The sequence below is a fragment of the Fukomys damarensis genome, unplaced genomic scaffold (genome assembly GCF_012274545.1).
Source record: "Fukomys damarensis isolate Sample0158 unplaced genomic scaffold, DMR_v1.0_HiC HiC_scaffold_17, whole genome shotgun sequence".
NCBI classification, from domain to species: Eukaryota; Metazoa; Chordata; class Mammalia; order Rodentia; family Bathyergidae; genus Fukomys; species Fukomys damarensis.
This window is the reverse complement of record NW_022900929.1, coordinates 55,050,907-55,064,586: the sequence shown is the minus strand read 5'-3', so window position 1 is coordinate 55,064,586 and position 13,680 is coordinate 55,050,907. Positions and strand designations below refer to the sequence as shown.

General features: G+C 37.4%; 1 protein-coding gene and 2 non-coding genes across 8 annotated transcripts in view; 1 reads left to right on the top strand and 2 right to left on the bottom strand.

Annotated features, from left to right (window-relative positions):
* The window catches only part of Akap6 (A-kinase anchoring protein 6), a 577,020-nt gene extending 567,906 nt beyond the window's left edge, over positions 1 to 9,114 (bottom strand). For 3 of the 6 annotated variants that reach the window (XM_033765131.1, XM_010633583.3, XM_010633594.2), the window contains exon 1: positions 8,932 to 9,113. The gene's annotated coding sequence lies outside the window, so the exon portion shown is untranslated. Of the gene's footprint in view, positions 1 to 5,439; positions 5,502 to 8,931 lie in introns of all 6 variants that reach the window. The other 3 variants (XM_033765126.1, XM_033765127.1, XM_033765130.1) reach the window with 2 other exon arrangements.
* Positions 9,115 to 9,453: 339 nt separating this feature from the next.
* On the top strand, positions 9,454 to 9,558 carry LOC117286606. The gene has a single exon (XR_004517774.1). It is a non-coding gene; the product is annotated as a U6 spliceosomal RNA (small nuclear RNA).
* Positions 9,559 to 10,472: 914 nt separating this feature from the next.
* LOC117286591 lies at positions 10,473 to 10,579 on the bottom strand. Its single transcript, XR_004517760.1, has one exon. It is a non-coding gene; the product is annotated as a U6 spliceosomal RNA (small nuclear RNA).
* Positions 10,580 to 13,680: the final 3,101 nt, after the last annotated feature.

The window sequence follows — 13,680 nt, the reverse complement described above, 5'->3', positions numbered from 1 at the left end:
ATTATCTCTGTGGCAACCCACTCCTGCTTCTCAGAAGCTATTCCTATTCTTTCCTTTTTTTTTTTTTTTTTTTTGTAATGGAAATCAAACTCAGCACCTTGTGCTTGCAAGGCAGGCTCTACACCACTGAGCTAAATCCTGAGTCCAAAATTTTCCTACTCTAAAAAAAAAATACTAATCCAAGATTTCAAATTATCTTGGTCCTGAACATTTATCTTCAATCTGACACACTACTAAACATAATTACTAAAGTTAAAAAATGTATATCAGAATAAGAATTCAATTTGATCACACACTAATTTACATTTTTCATAAGCAAGTACCAAGCAGAAGTAACACTGGCTTATTTGATTAGTTAGCAAACCTGTATACATTTTAGAAAAAAACAAACCCACGTACAATAAAAATGCACAAAATTTGGTATTTATACAACACTGATAAATCAGACAGCTGGGGTTTTTTTCTTTTATAAAAAGATAAAACAAAATTTCATAATCAAATAATGAAAGAATAACAATACTTATCATACTGTGTCATTATCTTCAAAGTAGTCAGAGTACAAAGATACAAACCAACAGATAACACAAAGTTGACCTTTCAACAACTAAGACAAACTAGTAGTATAAATAAAACCAATTAGCATATATATTGAAATATTTTTAAGACAATGGAATATGTAATTTGGGGAAATAGTTGAGCTTCTCTCTACTTCCTAATTTTATCAGATGAATGGATAACTAAAATGTGGTATTTGTACACAATGAAATACTACACTGCCCTAAAGAAATATAAACTTGAGGCATTCATAGGTAAATGAATACAACTTGAAAATATAATGTTAAATGAAACTAGTCAGACACACAAGCTCAAATATTTCATGGTTCCTCTTATATGATAAACAGTATATATATACATATAGTATAAAGAAAAAAATAGAAGAGAGAAAAATAGCTATTTTTATTGTAGCAAATTATTCCAAAAAAAGCTATTTTGCCAAAACTTTCCCTAAATTATATAAATCTAGATTCTTAAAATGTTTCTGAATTAGTTGCTTTAAGATTTTTTTTTAATTTAGCACATCCAAATTCCTTGTCTTCTAGGATTATAGGAGTATTACACTTAAATAAGCACTTATTTCATAAATGAATCAGAACACACCTGCCTGGCAAGTGAAAGGTCCAGAATTTGATCCCCGGTATCAAAAATAAAAATTTAAAAAATGAGAATAGATTCTTAATGTAGGAGATTTCATAATCTAAATTATTTATATTACATACATTCATGTAAGAGACAAAGACTTTTTTGAGTTTTGATCATACAGAAACAAAGCTTATAGCTTTAATTCTAAAATTTCAGAATAAACACAGAAGCCCAAAAATTTACCAATTCAGATGTTAAAGAGCTGTCCCCCTTCTTGGTGGGCACAACACTGTGAAATGATTTGAGCATAAACTTGACAAAAGTGATGCAAACAAGACTAACAAAATTCTCTGTTGTGTCTCACTCAGCAGACTAGATCTATACAAATCAATTAATCCATTCATACAATTTACCAAGTCCTCAGATATCAGCAAGTTCCCAATTATTGCTACCAACAGTGGGCACTGACTTAAGTGACTACAAATAAAAAAAAGTTAAATGAAAAAATTAATAAGGAAGAATGTTTAAACAAGAAAAACAGAGTCAGCAGAGTTCTACTGTCATTCAGAAGCCAAGAAAAATGTGCCTGGACTTTACGCAGCCCTAAACTCCATTTCTCTGGTGAAACATATACCTGTTTTTGTTAGATAAATCCTGGAAAACCCAGTGGAAGACCTCCAAACCTTTATAAAACAATTCTAAAAAAAAAGAAGTAAAATTCTGGCCATGCCTGCTCCTGCCCCGGCCACCATCTCTCCAGCACCGGGAGGTAGCCTGGGCCCAGATGCACAGCGGGAAGGAGAGCCACACCTTCTTCCACCCCAGCCACCATTGCTCCAGTGCCGGGAAGTAGCTGCATGGGCGCCCCTGAACCCCCATAACTCCCCTTACAAACACCGCCCCCCCCGCACTCTCAGACCTCCTGACTGTGCAAGTCTTTGGACCCACTCTGCAGAGGCAGAGGTGGTCATCAAGGCTATTTTTCTGAGTTCCCAACTTTGAACATCTTTAAAGAAAGGGCGTGGGAAACCTGTAGTAGAATGGTGTGGAGTTCAACCATTCAGAAGGTTGGGGAACTCAATCTGGGCCTTGCAGCCCAAGTTCAGTCAGCATCATGGGGTTCAGTCATCAGCTAACTGAGACCAGGGGTCTTGCATCCTCACTCTGTCTGAGCCATTAAATGGTAAATACACTATATTGAAATTTTGTTCACTGCAGACATGTTCTGAACTGCTTCTTGATTTCAATTTAATTCAATGATTTAAGGGTGATAGACTAGTGACTACCACAGGTGGTCAGTTTCCAAGTTGTACTTGATCATAATGTGTTGTTGATTGTATCAGTTGGGATAAAGCATTGAGGTTGATTTGATGAGCTGTTTTCTCTGATGTTATGAAGATGAGAATGTCTGTGGGTCGTTAGAGACACAACTATATCAGGAAGATTTGGGTGATAACTCAGAGATTAAACCAAGGACAGCCCAACAACAACAAAACAAAAAAATGAGAAAACACTTAAGCAAGACACAAGGACAGACTTCCAGTTCACCAATGGCAAACAGTAGGGCAAATGAGGATGAAAAGGCCGATAGTGAACCACCAGGACACCCTGAACTCAAACTACAGGAAGTAACAAAACATATCAATCAGGCTCTAGAAAAATTCAAAACAGAAATAATTTCCCAGATAACCATAGAGATAGTGAGCAAAATGGAAGTCGTGATTCGAGACTCTAGAGCAGAAACTGAAAAAACAATAGATGAGCTCAGGACCATGATAGAAGCCGTGAAGGCCCAGCATAAGAAAGAAATGGAAAAAATAAACGCCCAACATAGGAAAGAAATGGAATCCATAAAACAGATTCAAACAGATATCAAGGAGATTAAACACCCTATTGAAAGTGTCGGCAACAGAATAAAAGAATGCGAAGATAGACTCTCAGATAAAGAAGATAAGATTGCAGTCAGTGACCATGAAAAGAGAGGTCTCTTAAAAACAGTAAAGGATCATGAGAAATTGATCCAACAATTCCTAGATGATGCAAAGAATAACATAAGACTGATAGGAATCCATGAAGTAGCAGGAGAAAATACAAATGACTTTACAAAGCTGTTCGCAGAATTAATGACAGAAAACTTCCCAAACAGAGGGGAAGAATTTGACATTCAGATAACTGAGGCATATAGGACCCCAACTAGCTACAATCAAAAAAAAATCTACACCTACACATATAATAATCAAGATCCCAGAAACCCAAAGGAAGAACAAAATACTACAAGCAGTAAGAGAAAAGAAACAAATCACATGCAAAGGAAAGCCCATCAGAATCACAGAAAAAGACAATGAAGGCAACAACACCATGAGGCCCAACACAGCAAATCAAATAGGCAAGGGAACAAACTAAAAGGAGAAGGTGAAAAAGTAAAAAGAGTCAACCAAAGGCCAATAACATGTCCATAATAAATCAGTACATATCAGTTATAACCAGCAATGTCAATGGCCTCAACTCACCAATCAAGACTGGCAAAATGGAGTAAGAAGCAAAATCCAACAATATGTTGTATACAAGAAACACACCTAGCGCAAAAAGAAGCCCATAGACTGAAAGTGAAAAGACAGAAAACAATTCTCCATGTGACAGGAGCCCAGAAAAAAAAACAGGGGTAGCAATCTTATTTGCAGACAAAGTAAATTTCAAACCAAAACTGATTCTAGTATCATTGATGTAGGACGGTACTGTATCATACCTCTATGAATGTAAAATAACTTGTACCTGCTTTATGATACATAGTAGGGACCATGCTTTATCAGAGGCTACATTTAATGATATTACTCTAGAAATGTTCTCTTTCCAGATGATGATTAAGATGCTAATAAAAAAAATGGTGCCAGGTACCACAACAGCAACAGAACTTTGCTGTTTTCTGGATATTATTCTTTTCTTTGTTTTTTTGTTTTGTTTTGTTTTTTCTAATGGAGTGTGCTGAACGTCTATAATTTTGTTCAGATGACTGCAGAACCTGGAAAAGCTGTTGCTGCTATCGATGCATAACATACTGCTATTATTAGTCTCTTTATATACATATAAATATATATAAACATATTTATAAACTGAATTTTGGGAAACTTTAACGGTGCTGTCAACTTTGGAAAAAGTTATCCCAATTTACTGTGTTGACTTGGCATTGTACAGAAATGGACAGCCATATTGGTCTAGAAATGCTAATTTTTTTATTTTTATTTTTAATATTTTTTATTCCAAGTGTACAGGGGTAATGCATTGTACTCAATATGTAAGGTCATATCTACGTGAGTTTGACTACAGAAACTAATAAAGTATTCTCTAAATAATGAAAAAAAGAATAAGATAAGACTACAAGAGCAAGAAGCAATTTAAATATGTTCAGGGAACATTTTCATCTCCAGAATTAAGGATTATTCTAATGTTACATCATTGCCTTTTCTCTTTTACTTTCCTTTTTAGTTTTATTTTAGGATTCCCTATTTTTAATGTTCATACAGAGATTTCTTTAACTGAAATACCGAATAGTTTCTTTGGTGTGAAAAACTATAATAGTACACAGGATCCTAATGAGAGAATTAATAATGTAAAAGAGGAAGTAAAGGGCTAAAGGTGTAGGGAAAGTGGGAAGGGTGGGGGAAAGGTAATAAGGGAGAGGAAAAAAATATGAGAAACTGAAAAAATGGAAATCAAGTGTTTGTAAATGGGGAGGGGAGGAGGGGGTGAAGGGAGGGCAGGGAAAAGGGGAAAAAATGAGAAGCAAGACCTATTATGTAAAGGTACAGGATCCCAATGATGAATGTAACTGTATTGTATACCTAGATTGTACCAATAAACTCAATTTTAAAAAAAGAGAGGGAAATAGGTAAACAGGGCACAATTTATCTGTTTTCAATTTTTGCAACTTTTCTGTAAAGGTTTGAGATTATTTAAAAATAAAAGTTTCAATAAGTTAAAAAAAAGAAGTAAAATTCTATCTCTTCATACAGGAATATGTAACAAAGACTTTAATGTATTATTCAATGAAAAAATCATTGATGTTATAATCAGTTCAAAGGCAAAATCACAAAAGCATAAATTTATATAGAATAAAGGTGTTCTGAAATCAGTATGCAAATGGAAACAAACTAGCTTCTTGTAGACAGATAGAATCAATTAAGCCCCTACTGCTTAGGACATAATTTATATGTCTATATACAAAAATTATTTTGTACTATTATCAGTCATTTTAAATTCATAGAGTAGCAAGATAGCTTCTATAGAACTAGAATCAGATACCAAATTCCAGATGAAGTCTTACACCCGGTACAACTTTTCTCCATAGAAGCGACACCTCTCCCCTGAGACAAAAAGAGGGGAAACCAGGATGAGGATATATAGATAAATTCAAAATAATTACAATAAATTAAGGAAGTTCATTCTTGACAATCTTTTTTTACTCCTTCAGTGAAACAGAACATAAGATTATCTGCTAAAAATTAAGGGAAGTGGTGAAAGGGCTCCACACACATAAATCATACCAGCCTAAGGAGAGTGATTTTGTTTCATGAAAAGTATCTGTTAAAACACAGACAGCATGATATTCCATATCATCCTTTGATGACCAGAATAGGCCAATTCTCTGGAATCTCTAAAAACTAGGGTCTGAGAATATATCTCTAGGCAAGTTTCAGAAACACTGCTCTAGCATATTTTAGTTTATAGGGTTACCTACCAGAGCCATGGAGAAATAAAACCTAGATTGATGAGTTTTTACGCCTCCTTGTAGTTCTTTCTAGATGGGACATTAAAGAGGAGTCACGGGGAGCCATTGGGTGCATCCTGAAGAGTGGCACTTTGGCCATAAATCAGCAAGAGTAGCAAAGGAAAGGGCCTCGTCAATAATTCAAGACAAGTTTCACTCAGTATGCAAGGGTATCTGATGGAAAAGAAAACAGAGAGGGAAGAAAGAAGGCTGCAAATCTTAAAAAGGATGACTGCTCACAGAAAAGGGAAAGAGGAAGCAAGAGAAAAAAGGAGAAAAGAGGAAAAAATATACAAAGATCTCACAGACACACAAGCCCCAGTCAGAACCATCAGAATCTCCACGGGAGAGCTCACGTCCTAGCTCTCTATTTTGAAAAGCTCTCGAGGTGTTTACAGCTTGAAGCCTAGGTTGATCACCTCTGTTCCCCAGCTTGAGTTCACCAGTTTCACAACAGTTTAAGCTGCTCATTGGTGCTTTGGTTTTAAGTGATTCAAATATACCCTGCTAAAGAGGATGTGGATTTGAGATGCGTTTCTTCTCAATGAGAGCAAAACTCCTGAAGAGGAAATGACTTGTGGTTTTAGACTTTCAATTATGTTACACCACAGAATGCTTTTTTGTGAATAAAAAGAACAAGGTAGACCTTCTATTATTGATGTGTGCTGTCTTGTTGCTGACAATCAAGTTTGAACTCACAAATGTTACTGTAAAATTCAGGTTTATTTTTTCTCTGAGGACAATATGACCAGTTCCCAGGAAAGTCACTACATGTAACCCAGCCTCATTTTTCTTCTCTGAAAAATAAGATACATTTCTTTGGATATAAAATGCTATTGATTTTTAAGATGTACCATTGTTTTATAATGCGCCAAGAAAAGATAACTGATTTGCTGGAAGTATTATAACAATGTTTATTGGTACCAGAGTCCAAATATTCCAGAACATAAAGCTTTTTTCTTATTAAAAACTTGGATGATGTTGGGCATAGTGGTGCATGCCTATAATCCCAGCACTTGTGAGGCAGAGGCAGGAGTATCATTGTGAGTTCAAGGCCAGTCTGGGCTATAGTTAATTCAAAACCAAGGCCGGACTGAACTACACAATGAGACCCAGTCCCAGGGAAAAAAAAAAAAACTTGATATACTGATAAAGATCCTTTTAATAAATCTTTCTTAAACTGAGCATGGTAGCACACACTTGTAATCCCAACCCTCAGGAGGCTGAGGCAGGAGGTTCACTGTGAGTTCGAGGCCAGCTGGAGCTACATAGTGAACTCCAGACCAACCTACACTACAAAGCCAGGCTCTGCCTCAAATAAATAAATCTCTCCTAAAGCAAATTTAATAATGCCTATTAAGACATCTTCTCAAATAAGTAAAATCCTTTTTGTTTTTGAGACAGGGTCTCACTATGCGGTTGAGACTGACCTGGAAATCACTATGTAGCCCAAGCTGGTCTCAACTCACAGCAATCCTCCTGCTTCAGCCTCCCAAGTGCTGGGATTACAGGCATGTATCACCATGTCCAGCTTCAAATGAGTAAAATCTTAACTAAGCATACAAAAGATTATTTAACTAAAAGCTACCTACCCCATAACTTTTCTATATGACTTCCAAAAGATGTGATTAAAGAATACTATTTCCCTCTAAAACAGTAATTGGAAATATATAAATATTTAGCCAAGGATGATAAGAGCAAGAATTGTTTTTTCAAAACACAAACGTAAGTTCTTAAATATTTCTGGGTCCAGCTGAAGCCAGTAGTGTTTTAATGTTGCAAGCATGTGAAGTATGATAATAACAGCAAAAAATGAACTGGGTAAATGTGTTCAGTTAGTGATGTATGGAATGTAGATGGAGGTAGGCACAGAATGGGGAAGGAAGAGATAAAAGGAAAAAAACTATTGGGGAGGACAAGAGTTTGGGCGGAAAAAAAGACAACTGTGTAACAAAAATGGGAGAACACAGTAAGGAAATAAATCCAAGATGTTAAATCTGAAATCCCCTCAAGCACTGGCCTACTGACTGAGCCTTCCTACGTGTACAGCTGACAGAAAACAACATACAAAATATATCCAGAAAAGAAACACCAGCCTACTTTCAAGCCAAGAAGAGTACAGATGGGAAGACAATCTATTTCTGCTTACCCACTACAGAAAAAACACATAACTAAAAATAGTAGTGTGGGAGAGGTGTGTTGTAGATACCCAGCACTAAGGAACAGCATTAAGCAGAGAAGCCTCTGAGCAGAGAGGAAACAGGCACACAACTTCAACTAGCCTAAGAAAGGAAAAGGTTAGGTCAAGCAACTATACCAGCCAAAGCACTTGGGCACAAGGTCAAATGATACAGACAATATCAACAGCCTTTTTATTTCTTTACCTGGTCTCATTTTCTCAGTTCTCTTCTACAGAACATAGAACTTGGCTATCAGAGGCTTTGGGGTTATACATCCTTATAACGCAGGAGCCAAAGGTTAAATAAACACTAACAAACAAACCAGTCAACCACTAGACCCTTTACCTGAACAAAGTTCATCACAATATTCTAAAATAGTAAAGTGAAAAATGCATGCAAAGTTAAAGGGAAGGGACAAGTTGCTGATCCCATGCATAATGGTAGGCCAAGGCTGGCTATCACTAACACCAGGACAGCCAGACATTATTTTCCATTGAGGCACAATAGGAGGGAGAAGTCCAACCAACAACCCATGCATACAAGCAAATAAATTGAACCAGGATCTAATTAACCTTTGTATCAAACTATGAATTTTCAAGAAATACGTGGATAAACATCCTAAGAAATGAGTCAAATCCAAGTGATTCCACAGGGCCACTATCCCATTTCCTCCACAAATCAACGTTGCGAAGAGAAACGGAATGGGGAACTTTAGAGGACAACAGAGACCCAAACACAGTATGGGACCTAGTCTGGGTCTTATGTCAATTCAACTATAAAATGACATCTTAGACAAGGAAATGTGAACGTGAACTGGATACATATTTAAAGATATTAAGAAATTACCTTATCTTCTCTAAGTATGAAAATGTTCGGTAATTCTTTCCTTTTTTTTTTTTCTTTTTCTTTTTAATATACTTATGAAAGGAAGGTTAAGTGGTGAAATGACAGGCTGTAAAGGCGTCTCTTCCCCCAGGGCAACACGCGCCACAACAGCCAACTGACAGAGAGACTTCCCCTTCGACGACACCGCGCGCGGTCCCGGCATGCACCGCGGGCGAAGAGCGGAAAGCCTGAGAACGCGCTGGTCAGAACCGGACCAGAGAGAAGACCACTTACCCAAAGAGCCCCGGACGCTCATTTACATGTCCCCACCCTATAGGTAATTCTGACAGGTCAACCTAGAGCAGTTACTGCCTCGTAGTTAGAGTAACAAACTTGCAAATAACGAACATAGTAGTTTGGCTCCAGTGCGTTAAACTTTCCCAAATGTTCTGAGATGGTTGGAACTACATTTGGTTTTGTCACCCTAACTAAAAGAAATGAGAGCTTCTATTCCTTATATAAGCTGGGTGCAAAGGAGGAGCTATGCTCGTTTTGGCAGCACATACACTAAAATTGTAACGATACAGAGATTAGCTATGGCACCTGCGCAAGGATAACACGCAAATTCGTGAAGCGTTCTATATTTTTTTCGACTCATAAAAATGATCTACCTGACAATTATGCTTTGTAAATGGGTGCAGCGTCATGATCTGCTTTGGATCTGAGTTCTTTTGGCTTTCCTCACTGGTATTGCGGACACATTCATTGCTGTGTGTGCCGCCACCTCGTCTGGGCCCCAGGCTGCGTCCTTGCTTGTACAAACTGGCATTGCCATCGCAGTTACTACTACTTTTAGAAGTCTTAGTATTCCTTGTGTCGGGATCTGAATGCTTATTTCCATTTACAAAATTTAAACATGTGTTTAACTTTTCTCCTTATCAAATCTCCCATCACATAATCCACCCAATTTATAGAAACCGGTATTTCTGAGCACTCCTCAGAGACTACATGAAAAGACTTGATAAAACAGATCTTAAATCTTGTAGGTGCTTTTAGCTAGAATTCTGTTGGTCCTGAAGCTCTAGAAGCAATCCATAGGCATCAGCACCAGTCCTTAACAGTCTTTGCCTTTGTACAGCTCTCAATCTGAGTGAAAGAGGGTGCGCGCACTTAGATCTAAAAGGACGGCGAATATCACAAAATATCCGCAAGAAGTGAGCGCGAATGTTGCTTCCTTTGGTAATGAGTTACTAATTTAACCGTGATTTACTAAAGATATCAAGCAATTCATATGGCAGTGAGTCTTTCGATTAAAAAGGAAAATAGCCGCACTGGCTGGGCCTCTCGAATTTGTGTTGTTGGGAGAAACAAGACCTTAACTCATTTTCGGAATTTTGTCACTCCCGAGGTACGTACTAACGATATTCAATACACAGTATTTCACGTGTAACTCAGATCCGTTTTCATTTCGATTGCCTGACATAAATATCTCCGAAGTGAAAAGCAGTTTCACACACTCTCCATTTTACTTTGAAGCAAGTCTGAAAATTCTCAAAACTGCAAAAAATATGGAACGCTTCACGAATTTGCGTGTCATCCTTGCGCAGGGGCCATGCTAATCTTCTCTGTATCGTTCCAATTTTAGTATATGTGCTGCCGAAGCGAGCACAACTGCTATGCTGCACGCAGTATTTATAAGGTACAAAAACATTTTACACTTAACAGTTAGGGTGAGCATTCTTTTTGTGATCCTATCCACCCTGGAACATTTAAAGTAGTTCTATACAATGCAAAGAAATCGCAAGGCTCACATATTTGGTACTGTTACCGTTTGGTACTCTTACTGCCAGACTGCACCCAGCCGCTCTGAATTTATAGGCTAATATATGCAAATGAGCGCCCGAGGCACGTTGGGTAAGAGGCTTCCTAGCGGAATCCAGGCTCGCAGCCTTGAGGGCTCCGGCCGTCGCGAAGCATGCTGGGAGCCTCTTCACAACAAGTGGGCTGTGTTCCTGAAGTCTTTCGGGGAGCTTGGGAAACTGTTGACCTCCTAGATCACTAGGACCTGGGTCGAGCACGGGCCGTCACAGAAAAATATGGAACTTGTTCCCGATATTTCATCATGACCTTGTGCTAGAAAGCTTTGAAGTTAGCCTAAACCTCAGCTAGCCTGGCAAATCTTCCGACTCGACCACTGGACTCGTTTTGCAACGGACTCCACCACATTCGGTTGCCCCAGGCTCCACGGGCAGCAGCGGAGCGTCACTGACAAATTTCCATTCCACGCAGGCGCTGGTTAATCCGGCTCGGGCGGAAGAACTCCGACTGTCTCCTCACCTCCCTCTCCCCCGCCCCCGCGGTTAATCAAAGGCCTCTGTCCGTTCTGCGCAGGCGCCACTGGGGTCTCAGAGGAGCCGGGAGTAGGGGCCACGCCTCTTCACAGGTGTCTCAGCCGCCACTGCTCTGTACCTGGCTTACGAACACCCGGAAATACGCTCCCCCCCCCGAGTTTGGCCTAAGAGGAGAATATGAGGAATCAAACGATTCATTAGTTGAACTTTAGAATCATTCATGTACTTCCTTACACCTCCGTGCACCCTGTTCCTATCCCAGTTAATGATACAAGTGAACAGATTAGGAGTCCTTGGAAGAAGGGTTCTGTTAGAGTTAAATGCCTGATTTTAACCACAGCGAAAATAATGCTGTTCCAAAAACAGCCTTCCTTGTACATTGTGAGAGCTAAAGATCAAAACTTCTAGAATTGATGTGTTAATAGTGTTCCACATTACTAAAGTAAAAGGTAAAGGTTTGCCTGCGCTTCATAAAAGTGACACCATTAATATGGTACAGTATATTCCACTTACAAAATAACTTTTTTTTTTCATTCTGTTGCCTGCCTTTCCCCCAACTGTGGCACAATATTTTGTTGTTGTTTCTTGTTTGTTTGTTTTTTGGTGTTTTTTGTGTGTGACAATATTTTATCAAACTCAGGACCTTGCGCTTGCAAGACAGGTGGCGGCACCACTGAGCTAAATCCCCAGCCCGTGTGATAGTATTTTGAAGCAACACCTGCTAAATATCAGAAATTCGGAGGATTTTTAAAAATTGCTACTTAATTTTCTGAAGTACAAAAACAAAAGTGTATAATCATGTAATGATTGCTTATATTGCTGAAAAAAGAGTAAGGAGCAGAAACCCCACAGGGATTGTTGCTAAATCTATATGTTTATGGTTGTAATTATTAGTTTTTGAAAAATAATAAAACACGTTCTTTTCATCCACCCTAAATTAGGCAAAAATGACAACCTTATTGAGTTAATTGGCCCAATTACAAATAAAATATGCTTTGATTATTTCTAATTGCCTCTTTCAAATAAGCTACTTCTGACTTCAAAGCTATTAATAGTAAGTTGATGCTCAGTTTTATAATTTGAAAAAAATATATCAAAACTTTCATGTTCTCATTCTCTTAAAAACTTTACAATTAAACAGTTGTAAAGGATATATGGTTAGAGGAATCTACAGTTGGAAGAACTGTTAGAATTAGTCATGGACTTGATATTCCTACAAGTTGTGAACTCCTTCAGAATCAGATTACAGATTTCATATTCTGAAAAGAGAAAAAAATGTTTACTACATACAGAAAATAGGGCAGGTTAGCAGGAGATCAAATTTATTGGGAGGGAGCTTTATAAATGGTTTTGAAATATCAGGTGTGTACATAAATAGCAAGTAAACTATTTTAGAGTCACAGCATAACTGAACAATGTAATGTTAAAAGAACTAGCACAAATTTTCTCAGGTGATTATATAACCTCTTCTAAAACAGGAAATCCTTCGTAGATTTCTAGTGTTACTTAAATGATTTTTATTGTTATCTGAGTATATTTGAATAGAAAACCAGGCATAAACTCCTTATTTTTATAGCTGTTATGCAATTCTAATACCAAAGGAGATTTACAAATTAAACACAGAACTACAAATTAAATTCAAATTAACTTTTTGTAGTAGATGTTGTGTTTGGCCGAAATTAAATCACCACTAGTGGAAAGATGTAGCTTCAGGACACAGGACACAATAATGGCATCTGAGAGTCGATGAAATACAGTTTAAAAATTAGGAATTCTATGTACCATTGCCAGCGAGGAGTCCTTTAATGTCGGTATATTACTTGATAACTCCTTGAAACTATATTATTTAATTCAATATGGAGTTAACATAACAACAAAATTGAAATCAGCACTGAATATATATCCACTGGAATGCTGCTGAAAGTCAGAAAAGAAAAAGACTACCCAAAGTTAGTGTTAATCATTTTACTTTTTTTTTTTTTTTAATTGCTGGAGACTGCTGGGCACACAATTGTAATTCCGCACTTAGGAGTTGCGGGCAGGAGGAATTTTTTGTGAGTGAATTCAAGGTCAGCCTGGGCCACATACTGAGTTCAAGGCCAGTCTGAAATACATGGTGAAACCCTGTCTCAAAAAAAAAGGCATCTCACCCGGCTCTTAAATTCTTAGAAATTTTTTAAACTATAGAATCCACCAAAAAATATATATACACACACTTCAGCATTACGCCATACTAATAAATGTCTGGAAACTAATGCCCACCACTTTGACCACCTCTTGAAATTGTAGAAGCCAAGGGTAACTTGTATTATTATCATGATGTCTCAATAAATTTAATATTAAAATATTTATACAAGTTTTTGTTTTCCTGGTGTATACGTTGTTTGACAAACTATATCTTTTTTTTTTTTTTTTTTTT